We start from the raw sequence: 11241 nt of genomic DNA on the forward strand, positions 1-11241 counted from the left end.
CTTCCAAGAGGTCCTAAAGATGAGGGTTCCACAAGGGTTCCACAAGCTCCCCAGAAAGTCCTTTGAGCCCTCTTGGGCACACACCATCTGGCCCAGGGGATCTGAAGTCATCCAGTGCAGCCGGGTGCCTCTCGACAACCTCTCTGTCCATGTCAACCACCAGCCAGACACGATACCTCGCCTACTACCATCCCCAGATGTGTCCATACAATTATTCTGGGAAAACACAGACACAAAATAGGTTCTGAGCCTTTTTGCTTTTTCTCTGTCAGAGTCTCTCCATCTCTCCATTGGGATGATGGATGAGGGGTGGAGAGTGGGCATTTTATGTATTTTTATTGCTGTATTATTATTTTTGTTGCAAGCCACCACGAGCTGGCTGGCCGGGAGCAGCAGCCTAGAAATTGAATAATCAAGGAGTCAATCAGTCTTCGCCCAACAGTCAGCCTCATTTATGTACCTTATATTATACAAAGCAGCTCAAGCAGGGCAGCATCCTCTTCCTCCCCCTGGTCAGGCGATCTTAGCAGATGCCAACTATTTTACGGTTTGTTTTTTCCTCCCTTATCTTCACCCAGATATTTTCCACTGGATTGTCATCCTCCTCCTCTAGTATTTCTTGACAGGCATGCCCTCTCCCCACATACAGCATCACTCCACCACCTTTTCAACTTTTTCTGTTTGTTTTTTTTAACCATTCATATCCACCCACTCCATCAGGTATAGTACTGTGGACAAGAATCTCACAGAAGAAATGGAGTAGCCTTCATAATCAATAAGAGAGTAGGAAAAGCAGTCTTGGGATACAATCCCCAAAATGACAGAATGATCTCAGTTCGAATCCAAGGCAAACCATTCAACATCACAGTGATCCAGGTCTATGCCCCAACCACTGCTGCTGAAGAGGATGATCAGTTCTATGAAGCCCTACAACACCTTCTAGAAGCAACGCCAAAAAATGATGTGCTTATCATCATGGGGGATTGGAATGCTAAAGTAGGAAGCCAAAAGATAACTGGGATAACAGACTATTAACAGACATGACTTCACACCTAACAACAACAATCCACGCACTACTGTATTCCAACCATGGGAATCATTCCACCAAGTCTCTGTAGCGCCTATTAACCCACAGAGAGAAGCTCAAGCTCTTCCTTCTTATTGCCCACGCTCCAGGAGTAGGTATAGAGGCATCTGAAGCCTCTGGTTCCATGTGACCCATGTCAGGAGTAGCCAACCTGTGGTCCTCCAGATGTCCATGGAGTACAATTCCCATGAGCCCCGGGCAGCAAACTCCAAGGGAACTGATCTCTGCCACCTGAAGACCAGTTAAAATTCCAGTTCTGCGGCCCCCTCCTGGAGGCCGGCAACCCTAGAGACAGAGCTCCCTCCGCCAGACGCATGGAGGCGAACGGCCACGGCTGAGAGCACTTGTGAGTTAGCAGAGGGCTCTTTCTGCACCGGCATCTGGCTCATGAAAACTGTTGCCCCGTGAACGGCTGTTGGTCTGGAAGCCACCCCTGGGTGTTACCCCCCCAAAGGCTCCTCCCTCCTGCCAGCGTGGGGCATCTGGAGTCCCAGAAAGAAGTGCGGGAGAACCCGCTGCAGACGAAGAGCCGTGATGTTGAAGCAGCTCTGGTGTACCGGCCAAGCAGAAGCCAAGTAGCTCTGCACAGGAATCAATGCAGAAGTGTAATTACTCCAGAAGAAAGCGGGGAAAGGGAGGAAGTCGGCAGCCATCTCTGCCACAACTTTCTTTTTCTAGTCCTAAGTCCTCCGCACAGCGAGATGCTTCCATTGCAGCTGCTCTCCAGGACTTGGAACACATCCCAGGCTCATTCGCTGCCTCCCTCCTGCCTCCTGCTCTGGGCCCTTCTTCCTCCTGCTGTCAGGCGCTTTTCAAATGGCGTTCCCTACCAGGGGGGGGGGAGGCTCCCCTCCCCCTCGCCGCAGGCAGGGCAGCAATATGGTACAGTGAGGTCTCCAGCCTCCCTTGAGCCACTTACCGGCTGCAATCAATGTCAGAGGGCCGGCGTTTAAGAATTTTCATGCTGTATCTGAAATGAGATTATGGAGTGGTCCACTCAATTGAGTTAATGGATTTTAAGAGACTAGATCCTATTAATGCAGCCAGTGCCCCAGGGTGTCTCTCTTACTGCAGACAAGATAATCTGCCATGCAAATTAAATCCTGCCTCAAGATGCAGGGGCTGCTTAATGTGATCCATTACACAGTTTACTTGTTTATATCTAATATTGTAACAGGAATAGGCTTCTGAGCAGCAGGGCCCAACTGAAGAAAAGAGTAAATTACCAGGGAAATGAGCTTTTAGCGCCTCTCTCCCTCCCCCCCCCCCTTCTCCCTGCCTCTTGTTCTCTCATGAAATCCGGCTCTTTGCACAGAAGGAGGCAGCCGGGGAAAATAATGGGAAAGCAAATGGCGGCCTCGTGACTTCACTTGCTTGACTCTGGAAGCTCATTAGAAATCAAGGATGAGTAGCTGGGGGTGGGGGGGCTCACGAGGACCCCCAAGGGGCACAATCCCTGGATCCCCAATACAGAGAGGGAGTCACTAATGCGGTGGGACTAACCCAGAACGGCCATCCAGAGGGGCTTGCTTTTCAACCCAGTTCGCTGCCAAAACCTACCACCACCCTTGAGTTCCATGCTGGCCATTGGCTGCCTCATATCCAGGAGCTGTCACAAGAAGCAACAGGGTGTCCGTCTTGCAAACACCCAATCCAGGTTTTTAAATAATTACTTCCAGAATGCAACTGCAACCATGTCTCTAATCAAAGAAATGCCAGTAATGTGCCCTAATTTGTTGCATGGAGACAGGGAAACGGATTCCAGTAAACACCCTGAGAAAGAAGAAAAGGGGGAGAGCCCCAAGGGGTAGAGAAGTACTACAGAACAAAGTGTCGTGATCATACAACAGTGGAGAAGCTGCCCACCGAGGCCACCACAAGATTAGTATTAGATGTGACTTCCATTTTTGGGCTCAAGTGGGTAGCCATGTTGGTCTGAAGTGGCGGAACAAATTTAGAGTCCAGACCTTTAAGACTCACACAGTTCTATTCAGAACAAATTTAGAGTCCAGTACCTGAGAACGTGAGCATGCGCATGAAAGCTCCTACCTTGAATGAAACTGCTTTGTTGCTCTTAAAGGTGAAAGCATCCGCAGGGCTGTCACAGTGGAATTTTAATAGGAAACTCAGCAGTGGACTCGGACCCTGAAGACAAGGGAGTGAGCGGGGGATGGATGTTGGGGTTAAGCACTGGGACAAGGCAGTCTGCTGGGAGGGAACCACAGCTGTTATGGGGACCCCATACAATTTCCAAGGGAAAAGTCCAAAATCACATGGTCACTACCACCAAACATGCCCACAACTTTTACCTCCTCAACCAGTTCTTCCTTATTGGGAGGATCAAGTCTAAAACAGCAGACCCCCTGGTTGCCCCTTCCTCTTTCTGGGAAATGGTAGGCAAGACAAGCGAAGAATTTATTGGACTTTTCATTTTTAGCAGAGCTGGTCTTCCAACACATATCTGGGTAATTGAAATTTCCCATGACCACTTAATGGTAATGGTAAAGGTATCCCCTGTGCAAGCACCGAGTCATGTCTGACCCTTGGGGTGACGCCCTCTAGCGTTTTCATGGCAGATTCAATACGGGGTGGTTTGCCAGTGCCTTCCCCAGACATTACCGTTTACCCCCCAGCAAGCTGGGTACTCATTTTACCGACCTCGGAAGGATGGAAGGCTGAGTCAACCTTGAGCCGGCTGCTGGGATTGAACTTCCAGCCTCATGGGCAGAGCTTTCAGACGGCTGCCTTACCACTCTGCGCCACAAGAGGCTCTTCATGACCACTTAGAATCATCGAATCATCAAATAATAGAGTTGGAAGGTACCTCATGGGTCATCTAGTCCAACCCCCTGCACTATGCAGGACACTCACATCCCAATCGCTCATCTACTGCAACCTGCCACCCCTTTGCCTTCAAAGTTCTCTCTGAGAACTTTGTAATCTGCTCTAGGAGCATCTTATCCATGTCCTCTGCCTGACCTGGTGGTCTATAGCAGACCTGCATCATAATACCACACCCAGTAGATCGAGCTTTGTGAATACCCTACCTGACCCCAATGGTCCCAAAAGGTCCTTCGTTAGGGGAAGGGGTTAGACATTGGAGGTGGAAACCACACTGAGACCCCGATAGTCAGTGCACAACCATAGGGACCAAGACTTTCCCCTTTCCAACAGCACAGGAGCAGCCATGTGTGAAGTAGCTGACTGGAGAAAACCTCAGTTGGAGCTGCTGAGCGGCCGTGGTCCCAGCAACCAGGGTAACGGAAAGTCAATGCACAGGATCGCCAGTGCCTGATTGAGGCATGCCAATGCAAACAGTCCAGACTCAAAACAAATGGAGAAGCCACTCCTGGGGCCATCATAGGCTGGATCTTTTCCCCATGCTCTTCAATGTCTAAATGAAGGGGGGGCATGCTATGGGATGCTGCCCCTCCCTTGGAAAAATGCCCATCCTGCCAGCTCCTCCAGGCCCACTCCCAAGGCTGGGACCCTCTCAGGGTTGGGTAATATCCGGGTGCACCCACATAACTGTACCCCTTGTACTCGGATCCCTACTCCTGTCTGTGGATCAGGAAGAGTCACGAGGATTAATAGAAGGGTGGGACTTACTGATCTCACGCCGCTAGGAGCTGCCGACGGGGTTGTCTCACAGCAGGCTGGCCCCATTTCCTGCACACTTGCGGGTCTCACTTGCCTCCTCTTCTGACTCCCCTGAGGAAGGTGGCATTAGATGCTCCACCAAGGGCATGAAGACTGCACGAACGGCTTTGCGTGGGGCTTCTGAGCCCCTGGTCGGGACAGCCAGTTGCCCTGATCCTGATGAGGAGCTCATTGCGGGAGCAGTCTTGCCTCTTTCTTTGAGGGGCAATCAGCAAGGAAGTGGCCAGCTCCTCCACATCCCGAACATAGGCCTTCCTCTCGGGAATGGCTGCGCACCATTGTGTCAGAAGGAGGAGGACTCCAAGGTTTAGTTTTCTGATCCACACCGACCCATCTCCCTGCTGCCTCTCCAGCCTGCCGAGCCTCCACCATTTCCACCATCTGGAACCGACCCTTGATTTCTCCTGCGAGACACATCCACCCAAGCAGGGTGGTGGGATTCTCCTGCCCCGTGCACTGCCCTGGATACTTTGACCCTGGATCCCCCCCTCAAAAAAAAAACACATATTATTGACTGTGTGCCATTTTCGGGAGGATTTTGATGCCTAGTGATCAAGCAACCCCAGCTTGTGTACCATCCCAGAGCTCTGTTGAGGAGAATCCTATATTCCAGAGAAAGTTATGAAAGATTTGGGAGTTCTACTGGCAGACACACCTGCAGTCATATGTAGTCACTCTTGGTCCGGTTCTGTCAAAAGATGGAGATACTGTCATCAAAGATTCTGTAGACCAGTGGTTCTCAACCTTCCTGATGCCACGACCCTTTAATCCAGTTCCTCATGTTGTGGTGACACCCATCCATCAAATTATGCCAGTGTTCTTTCATGGAAATTAAATAGAAATGGACCAGTGGTGTGAAGATCCATTGTTCATGATTGTATATAAATTGTTTTTTTTTTCATAGAATCACAGAATCATAGAGTTGGAAGGGGCCATACAGGCCATTTAGTCCAACCCCCTGCTCAACGCAGGATCAGCCCAAAGCATCCTAAAGCATCCAAGAAAAGTGTGTATCCAACCTTTGCTTGAAGATAGGCAGCCTATTCCACTGCTGAACTACTGTAAAAAAAATTTTTCCTGATATCTAGCCTATATCGTTGTACTTGTAGTTTAAACCCATCACTGCGCGTCCTTTCCTCTGCAGTCAATGGGAACAGCATCCTGCCCTCCTCCAAGTGACAACCTTTCAAATACTTAAAGAGGGCTATCATGTCCCCTCTCAACCTCCTTTTCTCCAGGCTGAACATTCCCAAGTCCCTCAACCTATCTTCATAGGGCTTGGTCCCTTGGCCCCAGATCATCCTCGTTGTTCTCCTCTGCACCCTTTCAATTTTATCTACATCCTTCTTGAAGTGAGGCCTCCAGAACTGCACACAGTACTCCAGGTGTGGTCTGACCAGTGCCGTATACAATGGGACTATGACATCTTGTGATTTTGATGTGATGCCCCTGTTGATACAGCCCAAAATGGCATTCGCCTTTTTTACCGCTGCATGACACTGCCTGTTCATGTTTAGTTTACAATCCACAAGTACCCCAAGGTCTCGTTCACACACAGTGTTACCTAGAAGCGTATCCCCCATCCAGTAGGCATGCTTTTCATTTTTCTGACCCAGATGCAGAACTTTACACTTATCTTTATTAAATTGCATCTTGTTCTCATTTGCCCATTTTTTCATTGTGTTCAGATCTCGTTGAACTCTGTCTCTATCTTCCGGAGTATTTGCCAGTCCTCCCAATTTGGTGTCATCTGCAAACTTGATGAGTAGTCCTTCCACCCCCTCATCTAGATCATTTATAAATATGTTAAAAAGTACCGGGCCGAGCACCGAGCCCTGAGGTACCCCGCTACTCACCTCCCTCCAGTCTGATGAAACACCATTGACAACAACTCTTTGAGTGCGGTTCTCTAACCAATTCCCTATCCACCTGACTATCTGAAAATCCAGATTGCAGTCCTTCAATTTATCCATCAGAACATCATGGGGAACCTTATCAAAAAGCTTTACTAAACTCCAAGTAAACAACATCAACCGAATTTCCACAATCCAGCAAAACTGTTACTTGGTCAAAAAAGGAAACCAGGTTGGTCTGACAGGACCTGTTGGAGACAAATCCATGCTGACCTCCTTGGATCACCAAATTGTCCTCCAGATGTTTGCAGATCGCTCCCTTTAATATCTGCTCCATTATCTTCCCCACAACAGAGGTCAGACTCACTGGTCTGTAGTTTCCCGGGTCATCCTTCCTCCCTTTTTTGAAGATCGGAATAATTTCCTGGGGTTTCTCAGTTCAGCTCTGCCTCTTGTCCCACCATGCAGATCTTGCTCTTTTCTGCTGCTCCAGACAGAGGAACGCTCCATCTAGATCTACCCCGCAAAGCTGTTGTTTGGATGGTGACCTACCGAGCAAGCTGCTTGCCCTGCCGTGACCCCTGTGAAAGGGTCTTTCGACCCCCAAAGGAAACCAGGTTGGTCTGGCAGGACCTGTTGGAGATAAATCCATGCTGACTTCCTTGGATCACCAAATTGTCCTCCAGATGTTTGCAGATCATTCCCTTTAATATCTGCTCCATTATCTTACCCACAACAGACTCATTGGTCTGTAGTTTCCCGGGTCATCCTTCCTCCCTCTATTGAAGATCGGAGTGAGAAGGCACTGGACAAACTGCTAGTCAAGACTAAGGAGAAGAAAGTGATGCAAACCTCATCAGCAAACAGAAAAAAAGAAATACAAAAGAAAGCAATTTCAGTCCCTGTGTTCCTATAGAGATGCAGGGGTGATTGCTCCTTCTCCTACCAGTCAAAGATCCAACAACAGAATTTCTCAAGCAATAGACAACATGAGAGGAAGCCCCCTGCCTGATGCCAGGATAGGGGGATGACTAAAAAGCTTTGTGCCGGTATGGACCATTGGGTGCATTCTGTTTTGGAGACTGAGCCCTGCCTCAGACAGGCCCTGCAGGTGGCTCCAGACTGTGGTGCCATTTATGCTTGCACCCACTGGATTTACAACGGGCTTTAATTCTAGTGTTGTAATAATCGGTTAAGCAGGTGCTCTGAATTTCCAGCTTTCTTCCCCCCCCCCCAAATGTTAGTCTCTCTCCCCTACTCCTGTGGAGAGATGGCCTTGTATCTCCCCGAGGAGAAAGAAACGTGCCTTCTTTAAAAAGAAAGCCGTGAACTGTGCCCAAATTGATTCCAATGCTCGCAGACTGACTGCGAAGGAAATCCCAGGTCAAAGGTGTGCAAAAGCCTCATAGTTGCCTTTTAGAGTTTAAACACTGACCCTGGGAAGTCCCGCCTCAGAACAAGCCGATGGATCCCCAGTGAATTGGAACCAAGTGAGACCGACTGACCATCGAACATGGGGTGGGGGGGTGGGGGGGGGATCTTTTGCTCTGGACCAATTTTTATTCAGATGCAGCAGGACTGGCTCAGATGCAGTCAGCCCCAAAGTATCAGAAACCAGAAGACTCCCTGGGACTAAGTGATGTACGGGGGGGGGGGGGGGGTTGCTCATGTTGCTCAGGCCACAGAGGACTTAGGTTAACCTTCCGCTTCTTTCTTTCAGAGCAATGGCGGTCCTCCCAGCTCCCCGATAGGCGCGTCTTTTGCCGCTCTGGCACCTGTGGAAAGGCCTGGCCTGCTGCTCTGCTCTCCACGGCCACAAAGCCCCAGACGATCGGGGAACCCCACAAGAGCCGGGAGGGCTGAGTTCCTGTGTCCATCAACAGGAATTTGCGCTGGTGGGTTTCACTTGGGGACCACCAAGTCGGACATCTGTCACTACCTTGCCTCCTAGCGCACAATGGGCCACTGGTCTCTCTGCTCCCACCACCTCCTGTGCCCCCAGACGAGGGAGCAGCCATAGAAGTCCAGCCTTTCATTATGGGATGTCTTCTTATCGGGCCCTGAAACTATTTGAGACGCACAGGCAGACAAAAGGCCTGTCTCTCCACCCCGGAGCAGGCTGCAGGGATCCCTTTCAGCACTCACAGATTGCTCTGTGTTCTCTTAATTGATGGGCTGGGCTGGGCTGGCCCACCTTTCAGCAGGGGAATGGCCAGCCCCTGGTGTATGCGGGGAGGGGGGGGCAACAGGGCTCTGCCTGCACTGGAAGCCTCCAAGACTTCTGCTCCCCTCCAGGCCCTCTCTCTTCCCTGCCCCAGGGCAGAACCACCACCACCCTGCTCTGAATCAGGAGCACTGATTCTGGGCCCCAAAGGCAGCTGCCCTCATGTAATGTTGCCAACTCAGGGCTGGAGTGGAGCCTGGATCTGGACACGGAGCCTGAGGAGGGCAGGGTTTGGTGTCCTGACAGAGAGCCCCCCCCCCCCCCGCTGCCATTTCTCCAGGGAAACTGATCTCTGCAAAACAGAAATCAGTTCTAGTAACTAGACAGCACCAGCCCGAACCTGGAAGCTGGCAACCTGACTTCCTCCCATTCTGGAAAGAAGCTGGCTGGAGACGTCTGCGTGTGATGGATCGCCAGGCCAGACCAGCCCCCCAGCAAGGGACTCTTGGGTGCCCAGTGGCTCCTGGAGCCCACCAAGTTTTTCCAGAAGTGGGTGGGGCCAGGTAGGGCCCTTGTCCAGCAGGGCTTCTGATTGGTCACTGTAGATCCAATGGCCTGTGTGGATAAACATACTGTCCTTTCAGCAGCAAATGGCGTCATGGGGTTGGTTCTACCCTCTTTCGCTCCTCTTTTCCAGTGTCTTTCTCAAAATGACTCATCTCCTGCACTTGGGCCCCTCTCCGCACGTGACTCCACCTCCTGCCACAACCATTTTGTGGTTAGCTCCTCCTCCTGCAGCGGCCATTTTTGTCATCAAGCGAACCGCCCGTATGGGATTTCTACAGATGTCTACAGGCTCACAAAGATTGGGGACCCGAGAGGTAGACTTTCCCTCCCAGGGGAAAGGCAGGATCCAAGACAGTGGAGGGGGAAGGGGAGGGCACAGAAAGGTGGGAGGGCGGCTCTGTGGAAGAAAAGCTGCACAAGCCCGGTCTGTGTGGCTGCCTTTGTGCCACTCCTGTGTTTACCGAAGGCCGCCAGAGATCGCTCTGTTCTTTCAGCCGCTGGCGCATGGGACCCGATGAGGGTGCAGATGGAGCCACAAAGCAGCCCTTGTTGTGGGTAATCGGAGTCACAGGTCAGGCTCTTAGTTGCTGTCAGTGGCTTTATTAAAGTCTACTGTTTCAGACCCTCGAACCGAGCCCATTGTGTCTTCTGGCCCCACAGATCCTCCGCAGGAGCGCTCACCACTGCCGGCTCTCTCTCACCAGCACAGAGGCACACTCAGGGGAGGAGGGGACCGGCGGCAGCGGGAAGGGATGCATTTCATGTGCTTTGCTGGCAGGGCCAGAGGAGGAGGAGGAGGAGGAGGAGGAGGCGGAGGAGGCGGTGGCCACTTGGCGGGAAGGAGGGCTCTCCTGCACAGAGAGAAGGCCAAGAGGCAGCCTCTGGGCCCACGGTGGGCTGGAGTCCACATCCACACAGGAGGGCAGACTGGCCAGGTCCCCCTCAGGCAGGCATGCGCACACACATGCGCAGAGGTATGTGGGAGCTGGAGCAAGATTCTTTTGGCTCCCGGCTCTCTTAGGTCTTCGTCCAACACTCTCCTGACCGACGCCTCCTGTGCCTGGCTGCATTCACACAGGTCAGCACATCAGGCCTGCTTGTTGGCAGAATCTGCTCATGGCACCAGAGTCCAGAAAGTACCATCTAGGCCCAGGAGGCGGCATCTCCAGACCTGCAGGGAGGGGCGCGAGAGCCTCAGTCAGGCACTGCCACCCCCCCCCCCCGCAGAGGCAGCCAGGTGTGCTCTCCTCACAGCAGTCTTGCTTTTTGCCGTGGTTGACCTCTGCTCTCACGTGCACAGCCTTGACTGTGCTGGGCAGCCACACTCTCACAACCGAGCAAAAAAAATGAGCCTCAAGCTGGCAATGGCAAAGAACGGTTTAAAACCCCTTCATTCATTCATTCATTCATTCATTCATTCATTCATTCATTCATTCACTTGCTGTAACTAAAATGTTTATATCCTGGCTTTCCCTGCAGCTCCAGGAGGTTCACAAACCTGAGAACACAATAATGCAAAAACAACAAACGAAAGCCTGCCAAGAGCTCCCCTTCCCCGAGCAAACAAAATGCCCTTGAGGCACCTCCTCAAAAGCCTAAGGGTGGCCTTCCGCCTCCCCCCCCCCCCCGGGAGCCACGGAGTGAAGGCACCTTTGGGACCTGGCTGAGAGCCGACCGGCCACGAGCCACAGTTCCTCCCTGGGAGAGATGCTGGCCCAGGCCACACAGCGCTTTAAAGATCATAAGCAGCTGAAGACGCATTTGGATTTTAAAAAACCATCAGCCAGCGGAGCTGCTTTAAGGTCGGCTGCTGTGTTTCCACCCACTCGCCCCTGGCAAGAACTTAGTTTCCAGGTTGTCCTCGAGGGCAGCCAAGCCCCTTGCAGTAGTCTGTGAGGTTGCACAAGCGG

Source organism: Paroedura picta, chromosome 8 (genome assembly GCF_049243985.1).
Source record: "Paroedura picta isolate Pp20150507F chromosome 8, Ppicta_v3.0, whole genome shotgun sequence".
NCBI classification, from domain to species: Eukaryota; Metazoa; Chordata; class Lepidosauria; order Squamata; family Gekkonidae; genus Paroedura; species Paroedura picta.